General features: G+C 34.9%; 1 long non-coding RNA gene across 1 annotated transcript in view; it reads right to left on the reverse strand.

Annotated features, from left to right (window-relative positions):
* LOC124632979 overlaps positions 1–17,980 on the reverse strand; it is a 29,962-nt gene extending 11,982 nt beyond the window's left edge. The window contains exon 1 of the long non-coding RNA XR_006984692.1: positions 17,798–17,980. This is a non-coding gene — a long non-coding RNA (uncharacterized LOC124632979). The remainder of the gene's footprint in view (positions 1–17,797) is intronic.
* Between the last annotated feature and the right edge of the window lie 8,781 nt (positions 17,981–26,761).

Here is a 26,761-nt window from a genome sequence, read left to right on the forward strand (position 1 = left end):
GCTTGCAAAAAAGAATGCCTTTTAAAAAACATACAAATTAACATAAAAGGACACCTTTGACAAATACGAAATATGTTTGTATAAATGCGTATTTACCATTATTTACACAAAGGGAACATCACTTGAAGGAGTTCAGTACGAGTGGCGGGAACCGTGTAAGAATGTATTTATTTATTTATGATGGTACTTTTGTCAATGGAGCCTCGGGTTCATTTGGGTGATTTATGACCCTTCCCACAAAGAGGGTTTATACCATACTTATTTACCGAAACGTAATAAATTCTTTCTTCTGTATGGGATATAAAAGTATTGAAAGTGAGGATTTATGTATCGATATAAATTCCATGAATATAATACGTTAGTATTTACGATAGATCCAATACATTTACTGTGACGCAATTTTGTCCTTTGTTCTTGGTTTCGCTGAAATAAAAACAAAATCGTTCCCGAGAGCATTTATTATATCTTTGGTAATTTCTAAAAAAAATCTACCAGCTTATTTTTAAGGTTACTTATTAATTTTTCGTGGTCTTTCTATATCTTAAATTAACCTGATGTCTGTTTAAGAGATCTTGTATTATATAGCTGAAAAAATATCTCTTTGCCACATTTATTTCAGTCTCAAAGCTTCGTCCTAGGTAAGTAAAGCCGAACTATTTAAGCTTCTATGTAAACAATACCTTCGGACAAAGAAAATATTTGTTCAGTCTTTGTTCAACATTGCTGAAGTGAGGAGCAAGGCGAATTTGGAGTATTTATTTAGTGATTTGTAGAAACTAAGTAACTATCTTATATTTTTATAATAACTCCTAAACGAAGAAATCTAATGTTTGCCATATCATATTTGGAAATATCTTCTTTTTGATTCTTCTAGTCGTTAGTCAAAGGAGGGTAACATTGACGTTTTCTTCGGAATTTATTTAAATAGAAATAATTTTACGCTATGCAAACATTACGAATAAATACTCCTTCTGTTCCGAAGAAACAGAAAAAGCATCAAATAACCGAAACAAAAAGAAAACTAGAAACCGAACGTCGAGGTAACAGTCTTATTCATAGACGCAAATACTATGTACACATCAAAAGGAAATATTTCAATCCTGACGCTCAATAGGAAGAAAGCCATACTAGTCCGGGCATACGACATCAAAAACGGTACGGAAATATAAAAAGTTATGTGTCTGAAAGCGATACAATGAAACGAGCACCATCATTTGTCAATAGAAGCTAGATTTACGTCGCTCCCAGTTTCCTATCTACCGCTCGATTGCCTTACTGGAGATAGATTTTTGGACTGTAGGTCCCGGCTGTCATTGAACATCCTTGGCAGTCGTTACGGGTAGTCAGTAGCCAATAAGTCTGACACCACTTCAACCAAGGAGCATTGGGTTGCCCGGATAACTGGGTTGAGGAGGTCAGACAGGCAGTCGCTTCTTGTAAAACACTGGTATTCAGCTGCATCCGGTTAGACTAGAAGCCGAAGTCCTTGCCTATTTCCCAACTATGTTGGAGCCGGTTAGACTGGAAGCCGTCCCCAACATATTCGGGAAAAGGCGAATTTCGACATCAGTCCCCTACGACTAATGTCAAATTCCTATAACAAAACTAGAGATAAATGCAAGCAAAACTAGAGATAGATATAATATTGGGATGTAAGTGTCCGTAGTATAAATGTTGGCTTGACGGGGAAGGATCGCGGCCGACTCGTAATAACCTGAATAATAACCTGAGACTTTTATTCACGACTTCGTTCACCGCGCAGATATAACGAACTATTCAAAAGGAAATGACACCTCGGATTTTATGAAAGCACTATATTTCTCTTGTGAGTTGATGTTGAGCGGTCTGGACTTACACTTTATGGTACGATCTTAATAAAGAAAAGGGAAATATTTGGACTTTCGTGAGCTTTTCAGTTTTTTTTAACCATAAAAATATGGGTTTATTTTATGTAACCTTTTCTAAATAACTGAACTTTGTCGGTGTCTTTTACAATTTATATTACAAACCTACACAATATATATGCATTTAAATTATATTTATTTCTAAAAATCACAAATGCTACAAAAAAAAGATATAATTTGTTTAAATGATCTCGATCACAAACTAATTGGTTTTACTCAATACACAAGATAGGGTCGAATAAAAATGTAATATAGGTAAATGTAAAGGATATTTTCATTACGATTCCGCAGAGCGAAACAGCTAAAATGGACCGCATTTAAATTTTGATAGGGTCTCGGTATCTTTGCATCAATAGGATGGGCTGACAGAGAGCGCCGCGCTTCGGTTATATTAGGGGTCTTTTGTCATTGTTATACGACATTTAATCGAGTGACTTTTATACGGACCCTCTTAATTACATTTTTATTAATTTATATAACGTTTCACTGTTTTAAATTAATATAAATGTCTTGTGTTAAAATTCATGGCGTTTAAATGGTTTCGTAACGAAATACCAATTTTTAAGTACTAGAGAATTGGCAGCTTATATATAATGTTGAATAATCATAGTTAATTATTTAAAGAGGGTTTCCACGAAAATTGTGGAAGCCTGAAGTTGGTAGCATGATTGCTAATACTTAACTCTTGGAAATGGAAGCCTTGCAAATGAAATACTTTATATTATACGTTGGCAGAAGTTGCTTCAAGTGGATTAAAATAAAAGTGTGGTCTAATTCTAGAAATGTTATTAATTTTCACTTATCTTTATTAAAAGGAACAACTTACAACTTTTATAGGTATTTCGCAAAATTTTAAATAAAGAGCCAGAAGATTAATAAAAGTGTAGTAAAAAAGACCCACCCAAAACAAAAATGTGAAAGACTGCCAAGTTCGATAATATGGGAATGCTTCGCCTATAAAAGAAGTGAGATCTGAATAAGTACCAAGTTCCATACACATACCTCAGTTAAAAATAGTTGCTTTTTAATGATGTTACTTGGCAAGTTTTCATACACCGTTATAAACCTACTAAACGCAATGAATCAAGTATTTAATTTTCTATTAAAACTTGCCAAGTAACATTATTAAAAAGCAACTATTTTTAACTGAGGTATGTGTATGGAACTTGGTACTTATTCAGATCTCACTTCTTTTATAGGCGAAGCATTCCCATATTATCGAACTTGGCAGTCTTTCACATTTTTGTTTTGGGTGGGATTTCATTTATTTTTGTAAGGTTGTTTATTTTTATTTTTTCTTATGATGAAGTTAGTTAAAGAAATGTCTCATTTATACTATCTTTTAGATTTTTTTATATGCACTATGTTTCTTACAAAGAAATGAACTAGATTAAATAAATGGACTAGATTTACCAACTGACTGACATGACATGTTATCATATATTATGTTCGTGGATCAAAGTTACACATTCGTTATTTTCGAAAGTGATTCACACTTGGCCGTTTTCAGATTTTTACTTTACTTTGACTAAATACAAACCTTTGTACCATTCGAAGATATATTATATAAATATAGATAAATTTAGTAGTTTTAGTTCCTTAGGGGTATAAATTTACACCGGGTATAAAACACCTTCATTATTTTGAAACCGACTCACACTTGGCCATTTTCAGATTTTTCTCTTTACCTTGACATAAAGACCTACCTCCATGCCAAATTTCAAGTCAATACGACCATTGGAAGTGGTCTAGGTTTTTGATGAGTGAGTCAGTGAATCAGTCAGTCAGTGAGTGTATAGTAAAAATAGCTATTTTCTGACGTCAATATCTCAAGACCTACAATAGGTATATTAATGAAATTTTGTATTTTAGATAAGTGAGGGGGTCTCAACAGATACTAGAAATTTGATATGCATAAATAAAATAGATTTTGAGTTACAGGGGGGTCGAATTTGGCCCGAAATGGTTCGTGTAATATAACCCACGGCCGGTGTGTCGCTTTTTTTGCTCGAACTTGGCGGACACACTGCCGTGTGTCTAGATGATGGGCCGGTCGCTATGGCTAAATGCATTACAGCCTTTTCGCACTGGCGTATTTACCACTAGGTTTTTCCGTGCAAAACAAATCTATTGCGCGGTTCTTAACGTCATTTTTATACCACCATTTGTACTGCCGATGTCATCGCTCAGTTTTACCGCTTGGAAAATCCGCTGGTGTGAAAACGCTATAAAGGTGGAGAGAGTGAGAATAGAAAAACTTCGCTAATTAATATAATTGACAAAGCAAAAGCACTGAAATCGTCCAGTATATCCAGCTAGATAGTTTGTTGTTTAACAAACATCATGTAACAATTAACAACACGATAGCCGAGCGCCAACAAACATTTGTTTGCTATCCCAAACACTGATTGGACAAATAACACCAAATTCTAAATTGCTATAGGAAATCTAGGATATATGATTTCAGGGTAAACGTGCTATTAGTTACAAACTGCATTGATGGGCCTTAGGTTCACGCCATGTTCGTGGTTACGGGATTCATTTTGTGGTCATAGTGTGCGGGATAAGGTATTTGTCTATTAAAAATATTGCAAACCTAATAGCAATATGTAAATATTGAAATATATAAAGAAGCTCCTTTACCTCTTTCAATGTCCCTGTCGATAAATGGACTGTCTCAAGCTGAAAGATTTTTTATGAGGTTATAACGTTCAAGCAAAGAAACGAACTTTAACTTTACAACATTAGTATAGATTCCATCAGATAACCAAATGGACCAGATGGATGGATGGATGGATGGATAATCAGCTCACTTAAATCCCTTATAAAACGTAAAAGGTGCCGCTATATAAATTAATTATAACAGAGGACTATACAATCTACATTAATTGTTTCAAAACTATCCAACTACAAAAAATCAGTTTCAGCAAATATTCCAAATTGACAGCGCATTGAGTCACGTTGCTCACTTGGCTTACTATGCCTTCGGCTATTGTTCACGCAACATATAACGCCAACGGAGTTGAAAGGCCATCAACCTGCCCATTTATATACAAAGCCGATACATGTTTGAAACGATGTCTTTGACCTGTCTCGTTTTCTCGAATGTTACAATATTAATAATAAATAGATTGTTGAAAATCTTTGAAAAAGTCGTGCTAGTTACACATTTCATAACTCAGAATGGCTGAACCTTTTAAGCTGAAAATTAGAGGGGAGACAGCTTAGACCCGGGAAGAGGACACAGGATAATTTTTGTTCCCATCCGGCTACAGGAAACAGTCATACCGGGACGCGGGTGAAACCGCGGGCGGAGCTAGTACAGTATACTTTTGGATAATGTTGCTCAAAAATAATATTATCGGTACTACATATTCCTCCGCATCTTTTAAGAAACCAAAATAAAATGAAGGAAAACCGCAAGATAAAGCAATTACCTAGCAAATGACGAACAATTCAACGATTTTTTTCCTGTTAATAGAACGGTAATGAAATTCTTCATAGAAAAAAGTCGGTATATAAAATGTCTCCATAGAGTTAGCGAAAACAATGTTTTTATTTATGTGCTGGCTAACCCTCGAGTGCCAAGAGTCCAAACAAGGAAGATTTATGCTTTCCACAGAAAAAGGGTTTTTGTTTCATGGCGATTGTTTTTTATTGTTTGCGCTCTCGCTAATTGCAATTTGGTTTTGCTCTAAAAAGCTGTTCGTTAGTTGAACCAAAAAACTGAAGCACTAATTCCCACTTGAGGGACGAAATTGTCTTAAAGGTAATTAAGGTCCACTTTATTTTCTACTTCTGTAAAGTATTTAGTTAAAACATACATATACACTGATTTTTAATACTGCGACGTAACTTTTCTCAAAACAATTTTTGATTCAAATTAAAATTGAGTCACCAAACATTTATGGCATGAACAAAATTGCATCACACCATTTTATTACTATACCTAACGCCATCAACAAAATCGAAGCAATCAAGCGTTAACCACTAAAACCGAGTCACAGCGACCTCAATTTCCACATTTCATACAAAAGAGCTACGAAATGAAAAACTAGTTGAGTCGACTGGCTCACAAAACATTTCGTCGAGACATCCAAACGACGTGAGCTAGGCGCCAAACTCTTTGAAACTCGACGAACATAAATCTACTGAACTTCATGAAGTTTAATGAAAGCACCGCCCTCGTAATTGTTACCGCTGGGACTGCATTGCTGCGTACATAAAATTGTTATATAATTTTATCGTCGTTAGAGCAACGTGTTATGTTTACCCTATTACTCTGTAATGGGGTCATGTGTTTAGATTTTAAACAACTGCAGTCTGCTTACATCTGCTGACTGGGTACGGCGTGCACCGGGGATGCCTAAAAACCCGCTTTTTTATTCAAAAAAAGAACGCGTAAAAAGGGCGCTATCATTTGTACATAATAAAACGTCCCGATCACACAGATATAGATAGTTCAACTCAGATTTGCGCGCGGCCCTATGTGTGCGTCGGCTTGTAAATATACAACAGAATACAACTTTCATTCGTGTGACAGTGACGTCGTCCGAGCATGACGTGTTCTTATCGCTTTTTGTTATGGGTACAGTCGTTTACGAAAATGTCTAGTTCTTCACGGAGAAAATGTTTAAGGAGTCAGGTAGCGTTTCAAAAAATGAAACAACATTCAAAGCTTTTTATTATTTACAGTTTTTCATTATTTTCTCATAAGTTTTTTTAAATTGACGTTGATAGTATGAGAAAGAAAAAAATAAATGAGGTGAAATATCTAAGATGAATTAAATACTCCTTACATATTTTCTAGATCTCGGGGTACGCGGACAATAAATAAAAGTGTGGACTAAGAATGTAAAAAGACGTATAATCTAGTATAATAATGTAAACAAAATGTGTGAGGAATTTTAAAAAATAATATTGCTTCGCATAATGTCGACCAAAATAAGACGGAAATAATGAAACTCATAAATGAACGTTTAAGTCATATTGATGAAGGGATGTTGGGTAATACTTGTCGACATGTACAAAAGAAAAAAGAAAAATACTATAGACATTTTGACATGGAGTCAAAATTTATAATTTACCTCGGTGAGAGTAGCGAATCCGAAAATTCATCATTTGATTTTTCAAGTAGCGATTCAGAATCATTATAAATAAATAAACATTAAATTACGTAATAACTGTTTTTCTTTAAACAGCCGTAACCCCTAAATAACTGTATTTGTACCCGACTGTACCTCTTGTCACGCACACAAAGTCACTGTGTATGTACAAGGGTTACCCACACATAAGGCCGCGCGCAAGACTGAGTTGAACTTACTATACACATGTATGACAGCAAAGTGATCGGCTACAAATAGAGCGCTCTATTACTTTGTATGGGTATTGTGAGAGGCGACTAGGAGGGATTAATCAATCAAGGGACGGCTGTATCGACCTATGTCCTATATAATTAGACTGTGGTCACTAGGCCGCCTGACAAGCTCGGCGATAATAGCAAAATACCTGCAAGTTTTTTATTTTTTACATAATATTATGAAATTGGAGCGTAGTTAAAATATTATACTTAATTAAGATCGGTAGTTAAAATATCAGAAGAAAACAAACTGATAGTGATGTTATTTGTACCATATGTATGTCATGCATGATGAATAATATATTTTACAGAAACGAACTTTATATATTCAGTATAGTAGAAAGATTAGCATATCTTTCTACTATACTGAATATATAAAATTATAAATCATGACTGAAAAACGGTCATTTTCAACGACTGGTCACATATTCAGAAAACATTTAGGTACCTACTCCTATAAGTAGTAGTAGTATAGTAGGTGCTCCTATAAGAAAATCATATTTTCAAAAAAACAAACCTACAATCCGTACTCAGAACTTAGTTCATAAGCTCAAATACAGAGTGGACGAACATAATGTAGTAAGTCTGTAATAGTTTGCAAGCCATAAGTGCAAGTTGACCAAGTGCACTAAGCACTTCAGACTTGCTTTTCATTAACTACTGCTTCACCTTACAAAGGAACACAATGTTACTCTGAAACCTGTTTAATGGTAACTTCGATAGGTTAAGTTTTCAACCTTACGATTCTGTTGTAGCTAATGAGAGGGAATACGCTTTAGAAACCGTTTAGTTTATTTCTGAATCAAAATCAAATCTTTTTGAAATCATCTGGTAAAATAAGTATTCCATACAAAATTTAATGTACTTAAATGTATCTTATAAAACTTCAAAACTGTTTATTTTTTCTATAGGTACACATGTGTATTGACGAACGAACGAACATTTAAAATATAATTTAATTTATTTTAACCTATCTTTAAAACTGTTTTAAACTTTTGTAGATTAAATAAAATGCTTAATTAAAGACTAACTCTATCAATGATGAAAATTAAACAAACTATCGTAATTGTCAAATAATGGTGATTAAAAATAATTGTCCCACTGGTGCATTGTAACGAGTTTCTGTGGCAAAAAAACAAACCAATTCTATTTAATCCGCGAGTGTAACTTCAAATTGGTTGCCTGTTTTTAGTTTCGACGGGTGCACAAATATTAGAGAAATTATTTTGTTCGCTATTGCACCTGTTTTGATAATTATTTTTAGGAATACACGGTTACACATTTTTCAAAACTATTAATATGTTTTTAGAACTAAAAGATAAATATAACGCAATCATTAATTTATTACGTTGTTAGTTTTACGCGTGTCAAAAAAGTTAATCTCGACTTAAAGACTCGATTCATACTCACTATCACTCACCATTTGTTGTTATCCATTTCAACATAACCAATTTCAATGCAATTGGTCCCGGCTTTACTATAAACCATGTTAAACGTTTTCCTATAAAACAAAATTAAACATACCCGATTTGTGCATACGAATTGTATTAACGACCACACAGGTGCAGCACAACAGTTATTTGGTTCCAATATGATTGGATTTCAAATGAGCCCCACGGACCACGGTGCACTCGCTCCCCAAAGTGTACACCTATTTAGATATTAATTAAAATACAATGTATTAACGAGATTGCGAACGCAAATGAAGCAATTACCCTCATTTGCAAATACGAGCCAGTTTGTTGATATAATTTATTTTGTGTTTCACGTTTGATATAAGCTGCGGCGTGGATTTACAATGGCCACGGACTAACGTATTTGCGATTGCTGATTGAAATGTTATACGCAGTTCAATAATATAATTAACTGGTTAATCTTCTAACTGGTTTATACAGAAATTGTATTATTTATGTTATGTTGGTTTAACAAAACGTAAATCAATATGTTGAGGTGATGATCTGGCGAAGGTCAAGTGATGCGAAATGATGTTGTTATTTATTATATTTCAAATAGTTTCTAGATACTAATAGGTATAGGTAGTGACCTGGTTATAATAAAATGTACGTGGATATGCACTCAGTAAAGCATTCATTTAGAAATTCCTTGAAACCATCTATTACGCTTTTGACACAGTTTCTATACAATTCTATACTACCTAAGGGATAAAATTGTACTGAAAGTATTTTATTTAGGCATCCACCTAGGATGAATGATGGGACCGACTAAATAGATCGAAGCGATTGAATGGGATTTCAGTCTGTCTGTCGTAAGCATATGTTCTATTATAAAATGATTTGCAGCTTTATTGCCACATGCAGTAGTTTTTTTTAGGGTTCCGTACCCAAACGTAAAACGGGACCCTTACCGTCTTACCACAAAAACTTTTAAACGTCAGTTTATGCCTTGTCTAAAAAAATGTCAAATTTGACGTTGACATACGGTTCATTTTGCAGCCAAAATTTTTTTAGACAAGTGTAAAACAGGGGTTTAAGTTTTTGTAGTAAGGCCATTATTGTTTTTGCTCCTCTGTCCGTCCGTCCGTCCGTCTGTATCTCATGAACCGTGATAGTTAGAGAGTTGAAATTTTCACAGATGATGTATTCCTGTTTATATTAAAAAAAATACGTGTGGCACTCGGGGACTGCCGCGGTAAAGCTATTGCATAGCATTCTGTATCAACTTATGCAATTATAATTATTTCTTTCACTATTTTTTCGTGACTTTCTTCATTAATAATAAATGCACTTTGTTCATTCATATTCAAAACCCTTTATACACAAATTTTACAAGTACAGCCGTTCACTGTTGTAGATAAATACTTATACACCTATATATTTTCTCACAAATAGCTGATTATGTATTCGTCCGATTTCGGAGCAGCTCGTCTCGATTTGGGCGAGTTCCGTAAAGTCGTACAATACGTCTAATCGCACGACACACAGCGCCGTGTCGAAGACTGCCGAACTGACACGACGTTAGACGATGCACGGCCTTCAAGCCACACCTCCGTGCCCGTCGGAGTGGGGAGCGTGAGGTTTTTTCGTTACGGAATTTCTGGATTTGGTCCCCGCGCTCAAGGCCTGCGATAGAAGCTATGCAATAGCTTAAAAATACTGAAAACTAGAATACAATAAATATTTTGGGGGGCTCCCATACAACAAACGTATTTTTTTGCTCATTTTCTAAATAAAGGTATGGAACCCTTCGTGTGCGATTCCGACACGCACTTGGACGTTTTTTTTTTCAATAAACTGCAGAGAATAGATGGATTTGGATTGGTAATTTGAATCAGTATTATGAGAAAAAATTATATCTGTGTGTTCTGCTGGCTCCGCATTTGCAATAGCAGTGACTATCGTCGTGTCAGCCAAAAGACGTCCACTGCTGGACTAAGGCCTCCCCCAACTTTCGCCTGGCTCGATTTTCGGCAACCCGCATCCACTGCTTCCCGACGGCCATCAAACGGCGCGAATATATTTTTGAGCTTGCTCGGGGTTAAAACTGTCGGGTCGTGGGGTCTGAGTGCACACCTCCTTTTCAAGGATATTTCAAAGCCAATCGTTGAAACTTCCTGTGACCCAAAGGCTGGGTTTTATTCCGGCCAATAGCTAGGCCTTGCTATACAACGTGGTAAAGGTGCCTGTTGGCCGTTGTTCTATCAACCATGAGGAGTTTTTTTTGAGGTTATGTATTTTTTTATTGTCAAAAATAAAATTTGATTTGGTAAATTAGGTACCTAAGTCAAATTCACATCACATTTTGATGACACTAAAACTCAAAATCCTTATAACAAATGGCGATATTTATTACTTTTCTGAAATTATTGCTCCCAAGCGTAGGTACTTACAGCTGCAATAAAACACTATTCTCATCCACATGAAACTACTTTAAAGAGGTCATTATCGATTTTGGTAGCGAAGTAGCCCAGTTAAGGTAACTTAGGATATTATAGGTTAGACCCGGATCTAGTGCCCGTAGCTTGGCATACTAATAGCTGCTTAGTTACACGATATAAACTTAGATCTTTTAAAAAGTATTTAGGTCTTAGCAGATTATAAGTTAAGTTTTATTTAGTATCTACTTAGTGACAGGCTGATAATGGTGTAATATGTCTGCATGTAATTACAATGTAGGTAGTGGTTTTGTTTTTTCTTTCAACCTACAAGTTTTTATATACGTATGCAAATCCTTTCATGGTAAATATATTTTTAAGAATATTTTGTATATTTGAAAACAAAAATTAGGTATCTAGCAGACGTGAAATCGACGGTAAATTTATACAAATTCAATCTATTGGTGTTCTTTATAAGCCATTTTCAGATGTCGAAAACAAATCTTTTTCATCATTCTGATTTTATTAAGTGAAACGAAACAATTACGGGCGTTGATTGACAGAGCTAAATGATACGACCCGTCACAATGATCTATTCAAAGTCCTTTAAGAGAATAGAAACAGTTTTGCAAATCACACTGGCTGTATAATTTCTAGACCCTTGTCAAAATTAAGCGTGTCAAGGCACAGGGTGTTATGAGTTGAAATGTTACAAAAGTACAGTATATAGCAACTATAGTCATATTTGAAGTTACTGTTTTGTTTATTTCGAGATGAAGCATCTCTTTTTAATATTGCCACAGGACAAGTGCCACAGGACTGCAAAGGTGACGTAGCGCATAATGAAGTGTTTCTAACATATATTTAAGTTTTTCTATACTAATAATTTTGTATAGAATAATATAAATGTTATTCTTTAAGGTACATAGATAATATGTAAGTACCTTGTTTTATGGACCAATGCAGTCGAAAAATAAAGGTACATACACGGGTACATATATGATTTAATTTGATTAATACCTTGAGAATATTGGAGGAAACTTTCCAAGAAATAGTTTACTTATATTGCAATAATTAATCATTAGGTAATTAATTGTAAGTCAAAGCAGCGTATAACTTACGATGTTGTTTCTTAATGTTGTAGAAAATAGGTAAGTTATATAAGTATGTTTGTTTATATATTGCAGGGTACCGAGATATTTCATAATTACGAACTATTCAGTGTAATGCTTTGCCATTAACGTGGATATTAGTTTTGGGTGTAACTAAGTAATTTCACGTGATGAAGTGGTTGAAACCTTGTAAGTCAAGGCTTGTCATTATTCAAAATCAGGTACGTCTTATATTAATTTATTTATTTATTTACTAGAAGGAGAATCAACAGCTGTAACAAAGAGATAACAATTCTATATGATATAGTAAGCCAATTATAGATTCTCACGGGTAGAAACTGAAAAAGTTACAGACAACTTAGGATCACTAACAAGCACGATAAAAAAAAATTAAGTAAATAATCAATTTGTCACAATAATACATTATTAATAGTCTGACTAGCAGTCATTCGTGTATGTTTTTTTTTCTATAATATCCGTTTTACATAACAAAACATTAATAAGCCCGTGACAAGTTACTACAATTTTGCCCCATAAACTTACGATTGACTGAAAAATTAAAACAATAATAAAATCTTATAATATAGTGGTATTCATAATAAATACAGTTTCGCGTAAAATTCACGTTAGTATGATCGGCTAACTGTCGCCGTTGACACACAAAAGTGAGGCTCCGAACTCCGACCTAATGTGAACCGGCGCTCAGTCAACTGCTGGAAATGGCCTTTCCGACGACAATAATCTGTTATGAAAATGTATTATAAAACTTAGTACTGAATATTTTACCAATCTTTCCACTTTTTAGTTTTTAGAATTTTGCATAAACTCTTCTTTCACGGGTACTTTTCATAGTGTGATCTAAGGATAAAGTCAAATTCATTTAGACTATAATTTATATTTCAATTATAAAAACATATTAAATCTATGTTCGAGGTAAAGTTCATTAAATAAGTTTGGCATATTTTAGAACGACAGTAGCGATATTATTTTCCCTAGCACTATAAAAATTGCGATTTAATAACTTTTCTTTTTATATTCACTACAAAGTAATAAAATCTCTATAAATAGCTACAAAAACACGTAAGTCATTAAGTCTTTAATTAAAATAACATAACAATGTATCAAAAAGTCACAAAACTATTACCTACTTTTGCAGTACATTGCTCGTCAACAACGGTGTGCTCATTAATATTGTAATACTTTGTGATAAATGTACAATGTTTTCTTCTGCCAACAATAATTTATTTAAAAATTAATTACGACTGAGGTTTTCGCAAAATCTTTAGTTGCGGTCATAATTAAAATATGGAGGCCACGATGCCCTCTTTGGGAAAAAGTCTATTTAATATTAGTATAGTCTAGTAGGCTGTAGTCCCACTAATCGAATCTTTGTAAGGACGTCCTTATAATATGTACGTATGTAAGTATGAGGCTGGATAATACTGGATATGTTGGTATGTTTTGTAACACTTGTATTTCACGCTAAAACTACTGGATAGGTTTTGATGAAACATTGTAGTATAAGGCTCAATTTGGATATATTAAGTATACCGATTACTCACTGCGTAGTAAGAATGGTTGGGATTACAAAATTAAAGTAGTAGTACCACAGTTACCACAATTAATAGTCAGGTGAACCAAAATATTTAATATTGGCTTGCTGTAATTAAAACATGTGGCATATGAATATCATGACCCAAAACAGCCGTAACGACTTTACAACAAGTTGTAGGTATACTTTACACTTAGATACTTATTTATAAGTGAAGAGATAATTTGTTTGATATAATGGGTATAGCATATGCTAATAGTTACTAAGTATGATAACGAGGTTGATTGAAACCGATTACCTATTGAATTGGTATAGTGGTTTTGGTCAGGTGTTTGATTCCCATCAATATCACAGCTAAATATTACAGAAATACTCACAACTAGTTCAGATCGAAAATGGGTCTTAAAAGATTTAAATCAGAACGACCTCTAGATGAATTCCGCAGATGCAGTTTATACGGAATAAATATTTTATTCGAAACTCAACCAAATTGTTATTCATTCAACAAAATGCCATTTCCAGCATCAAAAACGACGGCCAAACATAAAATTTGAAACGCAGATGTTTTAAATAACAAGAGGGGGGGATTATCGCTAAAAATTCCAATAAGAGTGCAATGTGGTGAATAAAGTAACTGAATTTGAATTGGCAAGACTGTCCCATACATATTCAGGGAGAAGGAGAGAGACGCAGTGCGGAAAACTTTTGGCATTCTCACTTGCATACAAAAAATGAAAGTGCTGGGGGAACGAGAAATGGTGCATTACCACCCGTGTCGCCTGACCTATTTAATGTCTATCACCTCTCATGTATTGTGGACTAATTTGCCTAATGTGACGTTGCATTGTTGATTTTGGATTTTTATTGGGTCAATGGAGTTATGTTGGCCCTATGAATGATGTAATGGGTAAAGTTTGAAACTTCGTAAATGGAAAAATTCTTCTCGTAAGTTGCTATGTTATTAATATATATTTTTGTATCCCTTTTTTTAGTGTAGAGGGTAAATGGTACACGTGTCGTTTGAAGGTGCTGCTAATGAGCAATAATACCTTTTTGGCAGGCCTATTACAAAGAGTCCTTTCAAGGTTTTAAATGTCTAAAAATACACTGTATATTTAGGCATAGAAACAGGCAGACATATACAGTTTTGTTGTTCAATTCAATACTAAGTATACGGGGTTAGAGACAAAACAAAATACAGAAAACATTCCGTGTGACACACTTGTTAGATAGACCGTGAGTAAACTATAAACAATTAATAGTTGTATGTTTAGGCTGACGAAATAAAAAACAAGGCAATTACCGCCATGTTTGTTTTTGCCTTTCTATCGTAAAACAATTTCCTCAGCAACAACACGATTTATACGTTAATACTTAGTGTTTGTATTATTGTTCCAGTTTCACACTAGCCGTTTTTCTACGCGCGCCACATACCATGCGGCAAAACAGCGCAAAATTGGCTAGTTTGTTAGTTTTGCTTTACTTTTACTTTACTTTCATGCCGCTGTGAACTCTCTTGATTATAGATATCCCGCTTGTTAGAATAGTTTACCTCAGCAACAAATAAAAAAATAGGCTTAAATATTTATTAAGCTAAGTTGCTTAAGTTTAAATGAAAATTGGCAAATTATAGATGCGTAGTAGGTTGCTAGTAAAATAATAATGTCTATTTATGTCTTTGGAAGTAAGTGCGACATTCCGTAACTTTAAATAATTCCCTCACCACGGAGTTAAAATCGCAGGTAACTGCCATTATCATGTATCTAAATATAACATTTTATACAACATGTAACTTAATTAACGCACATCCTGAAATTAGTTTGTTCAGAATCGTTTACTGAATCGATTTAGATCATTTTTAATATAGGTAATTTTTTATCCCAAAAATAATTAAAACTACGGAAATTATTGTCATATCAACCCTGTACAGTCAAAACAAATTCAAATAGACAACAACTCAAAGTAATAAGACTTCGTGTATTGTCGGCTTTTTCTGTAGTTTCGTTATGTTGTGTCGAGTCGAGCGGCGCGCGGTGCAATATTTGCGTGCGTAGTAGTATGACCAAAAAGTTCTCCAAGAATTGGTATAACTAATTTGGTAAATAACAATGCATATACATGTTAAATTAAAAATTCAGTGTATGTAGTCAATCAATGTATTATGATTATAACATAATATTCTAATTAGGGTGTTTGAGGGTGTGCGTTAATTACGTTACATGTTGTATACTCTTCATGTCTTTTCATACCTAGTACAGTAAATATAAAGTACATCATAACAACGCAGAAAAGCTTTGGGCATAACAAAAAATATGTTTTAAGACTCTTTTCAACGGCAGTAATTAAAATTTCTTGTTCGTTTTTGCTTGTCTTTGTTGGTACAGTATTCACATGGAACATGGAACCTCTGGGAAGTCTTGCAAGAGCTCCCGTTCTGTAGATAAATGTTTCATCAGTATGTTAGTGTTTAAAAAGTTTTAAGAAGATGGATTATCAGGTGTCTGTACGGAGAAAATATGGAACTAAGTAATTCGTCTACTCCCGAGGGTATCGTAAATGTTTTACTATTTTTAATTCAGAAGCATCAGAATATTGTATTAAACATTATTTTAATTTTGAGATACAAAAACTCCCAGAAAAATCAAACTTCGATCCACGTGGTAGACTGATAACGTACTGTAGGTACATACTACAATTAATTTCAAAGTATCCGAATGAAAGATCTTAAAAATCTGTTTAAATATAATATGATAAATATAATGAATTAAATATAATGATAATTCATAAAAACATTGTTCAAATAATACACTCAGTTCACATTTTACCGTCCGTACATACAAAAGTTTTCCACGCATGCTTTACCGTGAACACATTAGACAAGCCTAATGCCCCACGGCTTTATATCAAGTAAAAGTTTTCTTAGTGCCCATTGTATGATGGACAGTTAAGTTATGAATTCATCTTATTTATTCAAGTAAAAAATATTGATGTAAATAATTGGAAATCTTAGGTATAGAAATTGTTCCAAACTATACCTATTATATTGTATTATAGTAATCAATCCAAATTATTCGTTATTTGGTTGTATAAAAATATAAACCTTTTTCTATCAGTTTCTCATAAAAACAGTATCATAATAATAGACGATAAATTGTAATTTCTTGAGTCAAGGGCGCCGTTTCAATAGCATGTATTTGACGTAATGTAACAAGGAGGTTTTACGCGATAGATTGAGAACCACTTGACTCGCTTCTTTGGGTGAAGTCGCTTAAGCCGCGCTCATAGCCTGCTTATTGTGTATATTGCCTTTTTATTAGACATTTTCACTTGAAAGCCGATCTATTATAACGCGGAACTAATAAAATAAAATTACGTGTCACTGAAAATTGGTTATTATATTTCAGAAATTAATGGTGAAATAGTTTCATCTTAGAATTCAAGAAATAGTTTCATTTTAGATAAGTATCTTTTTCTACAAATTACTCTAAAAATAACTTCATTAAAAAAGGATAATATAATGGGACTTATAAACTTTTTTGTACCAGGCCGGTTGTGATAAGACAACCCAAAATAAAATCAAGGGATTAACTTTTTGAACGTCAAGGACACGTTCAACGTTGGGAGACTGAAGCAACAAAATATTTTCATTTCGTGTTGCTAGGAAGCAAAGACGGGCCATAATTTTACAAAAACATTGCCATTATTGTACCAAATCCAGGCTACGGTTTCCTTAAATTAATTATGGTTTACTCCTACCAAACAGGAAAAATATACAGTTATTATAAGCTAAGAAAGTAATTTGGATTCCCTTTCCTTCTTATTTTAACAGAATAACGTAACATCAAATTATTTACATAACATAATAAACAATTTTTCATTATACCTTTAAGGTTATCAAGTTAACCAAATCATGTGCCGATTATTTATTTACAAGTAGGTGAACCCCAATAAAGAAACACTTATCGCACGTCTCTAAATAAGACCCTTTTTAGATCTTCGCTACATAGAAAATTCCTTGAAGACCACTTGTATACTCACCAAACATCACGTTCTTACATACAAACATGTATACTGTCCGTATTGGCACAGAAAATGTCAAACAAACACAATCATATGTTCACTCACTTTACTCACTTGAACTTGTTATTTTACAAGGAAAAGGGCTTCGGTCTTTATTTATCATCACATGCAAGCTCACGGAGAGTTGTGTATGAAGTTGATATTTTTATTTTGACGTGACTTACGTAAGTAGGGTCGCGGTCGGCGAGGCGGCGGGTGGCGCGCGAGCCTGTCGTCGCGCCGAGTGCCACTGAGCTGGCTTCCCTGCCAGCCGCGCACCGCGCATGCCTCCATCACAATAAGCCCGAGCTCACACTAACATTTAAAGAGCTTGCACATCCCGTGAAACTGATTTTTATTTAAACAACAACTCTATCGGCGACTGAATCCGCAATGTTTTATGTAGCAGTTAGCTTTGCTGAATTTGGAATATTGAGTTTTCCGCGAGATTCGTCGTTGCGGTTTGATATTATTCTGGTTTGTGTGGACATTTCCTTAGAGGATCACATTTTAACTATTCATGAAGGGGTGTATGTTTGCCACACCGATAACCAGCCCGGCGATAGCTTCCTTATCGTATTTTTAGAGCGGTCATCGGTCCTTCAGTCGGACATTAACCAATACCTCTATAGTTTATTAGGTTACTTCCTGACATCTCGGACGTGTGAATCAATTATGAATAACAAGCTGAGGGCTGCCTGTTTTTATCGCGACACGTGATAAATTGGTCTGAATACAATTTGATAAAGACATGACTTTTCCTAAATACTTTACTACTAATTTAATACTGCGTGTACCAAAGGTATAAAGTGTTCGCACTTATTAGGGTTACAGCGGAACCAGTTGAAACGATGAACAAGTGAACAATATTGTGATCGCGTAGTTGATGCGTGGATATGTGTTTACAAGCTCATTGCGAGCGCCACACGTGATCCGAATTAAGTTGGAGCCGACCCGTTTTTATACGGAACCGTGTCGACCCAAATATTCGTGTAAACATCGGATAAATAATTCTTTGCATTTTGCCCACTAGTGTAGCGTAAAAGCACCTACTGAATTACGATGTATTGATTCTCAGAAGAGGGTAAGTGTTTTTATTCTGGTACGGTAGCGAAAAAATAACGACTGTGGTCTTGGTTTTTTTCTATAATTCATTTGTTTTGGTGGTATCGCAAAACTGTATAAACATTCAAGAAATCATATTTTCCAGGTGTAGGAAAAGGCAAAAAAACATGTGTATGTAACTAATAAACTCTATGTACATGAGCAATATGTTTAATATCTAATGTATAAACCTCTAACATTTATTGCTATGCATTATATTTATATACCTATACGAACATAGGTAATACTTTATTTGAAACTGAAAATCGTAATGAAACTCAATTGACCGTTTTGGTATAAATTATTTAAATCAAATCGTAACAAATTCCACAATCCTATAACTTTGTTAAATAAATAAATTTACATAAATGTATTTTCAATCAAATTCATATTTTGGCATTGTACTACTTTTATTATGATACAATATTTTTTATCACAACCAATCTTTGAAAGATGTCATATTTTTTTTTCTGTATTTTTTTTATTAGTCTTACCTGTAGCTTATCCGTAGGTAATAGATATCCAATGATACGAACATAAAACAACCATAAAATTAAGGCACTATTTGGTTGTTATTATTATAAGGATTTGTTAAAATGTATATGGCTTTATTCATGGTAAATCCTACAATTTTATTAAGACTTATTATTCTATAAAATATTGTAATTGGCAACTAAAGGTTGCGAAAACTTATAGCCCATTTTCGTTGAAACCTTAAGCTTATTTTTTATTAGGATGCATTTTTATAAAATTGTGCGGTCGTAGCACACTACGCGGACTTTGCTACGCCACGCCGTAGCGCTACAAAAGCTCGTAGCTCGTAGCAACAGCGTACACTGTACTTAGAAATAAGAATAAAATATGATTCTCGGTTTGAGGCTATTTATGCATCTAAAAACAGACGCTATGTCAAAAATATTGAAGTTTGGATATCACGACTGTTCATTACCACATAATTAATTAAATAATTTGTAAAAATAAAATGACTTCGCGCTTATTGGAATTGATAAATATTACTATTACTTAATTTTACGCAATGAAATGATGATGATGATGATGATGATGTTCTCCTATCCGATTATCGGCTACGGCGGCTGTTCTCATGTAAGGAGATTAGCCAGCTGCGCAGGACATATTATAGTGCACGAGCATTTGCGCAGACACAGGTGCACTCACTATTCCTTAACTCTCATAGCCCGATGGGACGGCAATCCGACACGACCGGAGAGAGATCAGGCGCAGGACCGACATTTACGTGCTCTCCGATGCACGGGTGTATCAATCACCACCTTCCAGGCTCCGGGCTGCTATGTGAAAGTCTTCTAAAACCCACAAAGCGATTTCGGCCCGACTCGGGAATCGAACCCGAGACCTCGTGCTCAGCAGCCGCACTTGCGACAGCTAGACCAACGAGGCAGTTAATTTTATTAAAATTAAGTGTTAAATGTGGGTGTCCCCGATTCAACAAAGTTGTTGATATAATTTTAGGGCTCGCCAGCGATGCGGCGGCGGCACCGATGCTGAAAATAGCCGCAATCAATAGAAACAGCGCGCATTATTTAGTACCCGACGCCCTGGCCGTATCTAAAGCGAATAATACGGCGAACTTCAGTCCATTATACACAGACCTGTTTTTATCTTATTTGCTTTTCATTCCACAGAATAATGTTGTATAAATACGTTTTTATTATGAGAGATGTAATCGTTTTTTCACGTGACGACGACTCCGTGTTTTTTGTCCCAAATTGTTCAGACGTTGATTTAGTTTTGAATTCGTTTGTTAAAGATGTAGCGGAGTAATAAAAAAAATATTCTCTTGAATCTTACGCATAACTTTACTTAACCTCTAATCTCATATTTTCAATTAAAGTATATGCGTCACTCCTATTACGAATTAAGAGAGAATATATTTTGTATTCCAACATATTCATCTCATCACCCAAGACGTACTCCGTCCCCAACACACAATTCACGAACTCATACAAAATTCTAACATACTTGTGTACACAGAACTTACAGCAAACAACATTTCACTCGATACACAAATTTTAAATTCAGTGTAAAATATTCGGCGCACTCGACGACATTGTTAGAATTTATTGGAGAGCGCGAGGAAGACGCCGGCGCATAGTTATGGACCGCGGGCTTTCCCGCGATCTTACTTTCCGCGGACTCGCTGCATTTCAATGAATTCCGCGTTGTCATGGAAATATAGCGAATATCTCATACAAAAGGCGAAACTTTGATGTCCTACTATATGCAGTGCAATCTTGCTCGTACAAGTTGTTCTCTTCAAAACCTACTAAACAGAGTTCGAGTCGGACGTCGGCGTGAGCTGAAATTAGGTCAAAAGTAAGCTCATATTCTAGAATGAGCCACGTTCTAATTATGAATTCCCGAGTCTGCTGGAAGTGTGTGGTTTTTAGACGACCTCATCATTTTTGCCGATGCTGCAACTTTTAACGTTATATCGGCTACATTTTTGATTTTATGATTTTATCAGTAATTGAGATTGAGAAGAAATTATTTTCATTCTCACCATTGCAATGAAGGTTCAGCCTTTAAAAAAATACTTAGGTAAGCCCCCTGTCAGATTAACAAAAAACTATCTAGGTGCAGGATATAATCCGTGACAGCATTGATCCCTTTTTGCGTGAGCTAATGCTTTTACAAGCCGACTTTACGAGCAGCCGCACACCGATAGCTCGATAGCGGATTGTCGCAGGATCCGGATTGCATTTGATTGGCAGCGCCCAACAAGAAAAGGATCGATGGGCTCTCGCGACCGTATGGGCACGGAAAAGGTTTTATGTGCGGCTTAATCTGTCCCAGTGGGCACTCGCCATTAATTAGGTCGGTCAAGCGCTGCCTCGGCGGTTTTTGTGGTGACAATTGACGTATGTCTTTCTGCGATGTCGCGTGGATATTGCTGGTCGGGGGTATGGGTACTGCGGTTATTAGCCGCAAATACTCGCTCTGTTGATGATTTTACCTGTGCCAAATTGCTGATGGTGAAAATCTTCATTATAATAATTTCATTTGTTGTGTTCTTTATCAGACAGTTTTATACATATTTATATGAATTAGTATCTAAGATGAAGAGAGTCGTTACCAACCCTTCGAAGATCTCGTGCTTGTAATAGATACGATCGATAGTAAGTACCTAAAAATACTTTATTTATACGCAAGACCTCTCGTAACGTGCTCGTACTTTATCTACTCTTGTTAGTCAGTATTTTTTAGGACGGAATCGAATAGTAGAAAATATACCATCGCTGTTTAATGCCTACTCAGTGACATAATAAAAGAATTAACGAAGAAGATAATTACTTAGTGCAATTATCGAAATATTTCCCTACACTTAATTCTTAGTTATTAAAGAAACTTCAACTATGACAGCTAAAATCAAATTAACCTTTTTCATTTCATACCTAAAAAAGCACTTCTCCTTGACACGAAAGGGTCTACAAATTAGCCTTATGAAATTGAGTTACATTATAATTTAAAATTGTTATGGCGCCAACATTGAATGCATTTATTATCGGCAGCCCGGCTAAAGCGATCACGATAATAGCCAGTTAACTACGTAACTTAGCTGGAAAAACTTTATGAATATTCAAATAAGCAAAGTTACCAGATTATTGGGTAGCGAGAATAATGCGGGCTATAAAATATTCGAGTGTTTATGGGTCAAGGAGATCGCCCAAAAATAATAGCATAATATGAATAATATTAAACGCAAGAAGTAAAGGACCAATCTCTCAAGTATGAGGGCGCGGGTTCGATCCCAGGTCAGGCAAGTACCAATGCAACTTTTCTAAGTCTGTATGTACTTTCTAAATATATCTTAGACACCATTGGCTGTGTTTCGGATGGCACGTTAAACTGTAGGTCCCGGCTGTCATTGAACATCCTTGGCAGTCGTTACGGGTAGTCAGAAGCCAGTAAGTCTGACACCAGTCTAACCAAGGGGTATCGGGTTGCCCGGGTAACTGGGTTGAGGAGGTCAGATAGGCAGTCGCTTCTTGTAAAGCACTGGTACTCAGCTGAATCCGGTTAGACTGGAAGCCGACCCCAACATGATTGGGAAAAAGGCTCGGAGGATGATTAAACGCAAGAAGTGTTCAAAAACAAGTCGTTAAAAGTTTGTATTATTTATAGTTTCCTCATTCTTACTAATATTATAAATAATGAGTCTATGTGTCGCACCTTCAGGCCAGCACTATTGAATCAATTCTAATTTTAGGACACAGATACTAAGAAAGGTCATAGGCTTGTACTGGTCAACTAATTAGCCACTTTAATTTATTCCACTATTTATACACACTTTAATATATGTACCTTAACGATAGAGGAATGAAACAGAGCATAGAGTGCATTTTTCTTATTTATTGTATTTACATTTTACAAAAGCTATATCAATTAATTATTCGTACAATAAATTAAGTAAGTAATTGCAACCAACATACGTGTATACGTGCTTCTTATGTAATACAAAAAAAAAACATCCTAGATACGTAGGGTGCATAAAAAGATGGAGAAAGCCGTAAAGTAAGTAGAAAAGTATTTTTAATTATATTTGAACGAAAGACGATTTTTTGTTTTTCACAGCTCTTTCACACAAGCGGACTTTTGTCGCACCTATCAAAATCAAGCATAAACACGTCATCGTTTGAACGGATAGTTGTCAATTGTTTACTGTTGCACGTATATGAACCGAGTGATAACACGCAGAATTACCAACCCAAAAATCCACTAGTATGAAAGCGCTCATATATACATAAATGATAACAATGTAATAAAAAAACAATTAATCATAGAAATGCGCGAATTGCGTCATAGCTAGCATGTACGTCGTGATGAGGCTTATCATACTGAGTATCAGTTTACAGTCTACGGAGAACAGCCGCAGTATCGTATACTTGAAAGGCTTCAGTCGGAAATACAGCAGCGCGTCTTGTGCTGCATCGCGCGATGCACTTTCTGAAATAATTTAAAATATTTAGCTAGAAAAACGAATTCACTATACGTCAAAATAATAAATTATTATTTGTTTGGTGTATTACGGCTGAATTCACATGACTGTTTTTTAAATTCGTCGAAACTCAAATTACGTATTCTTTTCATTTCTTGTTTCTTGAAGGAAATACTACCCGCACTTGGCACCCGCATTTAAAAGTAGCTTGTATATTTTTTAATGTAGGTAAGATAGGTAAGATATCCTGCCACAGATTACTAAATAGTTATTACTACGTAATTCTACTACAAAGTTTCTTTAAAAATACATACGTTCAACCGATTACGCGTTAAGAAGTTACAAACATAGAAATACACATACACTAACTTTCACCTCCATAAATATGTATGTGCGCACAAACTTATATGCAGTTTAGAAATTACTGCGTTGATGGTTTATTTAATTTAGTTTATCATAAGTACCTCGACACATCACGTATTGGCTTATAATGCATTTTTTAATTTTGTTAATTTCACTTTGAATCATTTCAATCACTATTCCAGGTGATAGTAAAATGAATAGTTGCAGCAAACATCCGAATAATAGGAGAGCTTTACTCTGTAAGAATAAAAAAACATTTACTGTGTAATGTCATGGATTAATGCTTGACGAGACATTTATAGTTGAAAGTGTTAAAAGGAGGATTTTTTGCCACCGGCATTCTTTCCAGTCAGCCATTATGTGTAAGAAAAGAACAGAACAAATCAAATTATTGAAGTACAGTAATTCACTACAGGCCTATGTTCAGCAGTGGACGTCCTATGGCTGAGATGATGATGATGATGATGAATTCACTACTAGGTATAGAACAACCTTCATATCAATTATTCACAGATCGGTATAAATATGCACACTTATTTGAAATCCATTTTTATCATAGTTCCGAAGGCTACCACATGACACAAAGGCAAAATTATGAAAAATATACAAAAGTATACTTACACTATTAACGTTTCTTAAAAAGAAGTAGTACGAGTCATATACCGTTCGAGGAATGAAAATCACTACACGTATGAATATCTGAAACAGGAATAAAATGTTAGTCACTTATTATATACATCGTCCGTTCAAGGAAAGTACCTTAAAACGACTAATGATGATAAATTTTTGCACCATGTTTATGTGTGTGTGTCTGCGCTATAAATTTCTTGTACTTAGAATCTTACCGCCGAGGTTTATTTCTAGGAATAGCTGAGTTATACCCCTTTTTGGCAAGTTTACCCATTCCTGGTAAACTTGGGATGTTACTCGGATTGTATAATAAATTGATAAGTTAACTACCACCGAAGACTTAAAGTTCAAGTCAACGGCGTAAATTCACGAGGTTCAGTGATGGCAATGGGCGTACCACAAGGTTCTATATTAGGTCCGTTCCTCTTTTTAGTTTACATAAATGATTTGCCCTACTTATTTGATAATCAACCTAAAATGGTGTTGTTTGCCGATGACACTTCTCTTATTTTTAATATTGATCGACGTAGACGTACCTTTTTCTTTACGGTGCAGAGACATGGACATTGAGGGAAAGTGAGAAAAAGAAGATAGACGCTTTGGAAATGTGGTGTTGGAGAAGAATGCTTGGAGTATCGTGGACAGAATAGGCATGATGACAGATTTTTAAATTCCTTTGTATGATGTAGGTATACGTCTATTTTATATGAAAAATTATTAATTTTAAGAAAATGCGAAGTTTTTTTATCAAATAATTGCATTTTTCTCTGTCCACTTTGAATCCGGCGCGAAAACGCTTGTCAGTGTCATGTCGTCACTTGTGACGTCACGACTGAAATTGCAAGACGCAAGTAAACAACGCTCGTGCAATAATTAAGTTTTTTGTGTTATTAAATATGAATTCGAAAGTGCATAGGTGTTGTGGGGTCTCCCAGTGTAAGAACACATCCAAAACAACTCCTGATAAGTTATTTGTGTAACTTCCTCACAATAAAAAAATACGAAACAAGTGGCTTAAACTTGCAAGGCGAGATTCAAAAGCAATATTGCCCAGGGTACAACTTTATTTTTGTGGAGATCACTTTGATGTAAGTTATTACATAGTTCTCTAGATTCTAACATAGAAGTTTTTTAAATTAAAGTAATACACTTACATGAAAGTTTTTTTAATTAAACTAGTATACTTACATGGAAGTTTAAAGGCTCGAGCAGACCGGATGCGTATGCGTAACCACGCGCGTAGTCACGCGCGTAGTTACGGCGTAACCATGAGTTGTAATGTATGGAAATGTATGAGACAGGCCACACCTCTTGCGTAACGTAGACACGCGCGTCGTTACGCAAGCGGTGTGGCCTGTCTCATACATTTCCATACATTACAACTCATGGTTACGCCGTAACTACGCGCGTGACTACGCGCGTGGTTACGCATACGCATCCGGTCTGCTCGAGCCTTTAACATTTCTAAATTCAGCTGAACAAAAATCTTTATTTGATGCCAAAAACTCTCCCAGCATTATGATATCAATTCTAGGCAAATTAGCGCTGTTTGCCTTGATAAATCCGGGCTCCATAACTCGTGTTATAAACAATTAATTAATTAAAAACAAAGATCGCAGTGGAAGTTCACAATAACGAAATGTGACGTTCGCGCGCTTTTGCGCGAGTTGTTTTGAGAGATGACGTCACGAGCTCTGATTGGTGTTCAAGATATCATGGCGGATTGCCTTATTTCGTAATTTTATTTTATAAAAATACATATTAATCACATTATTAATAAAGAAAACAATGCGCGTTTTATATTCCAAGCTTCAAGTTTAATAAATATATTATTTTAATGATTTTTGTTTACTGACATCATGCCTATTCCG

This window comes from Helicoverpa zea, chromosome 1 (assembly GCF_022581195.2).
Source record: "Helicoverpa zea isolate HzStark_Cry1AcR chromosome 1, ilHelZeax1.1, whole genome shotgun sequence".
Classification (NCBI taxonomy): Eukaryota; Metazoa; Arthropoda; class Insecta; order Lepidoptera; family Noctuidae; genus Helicoverpa; species Helicoverpa zea.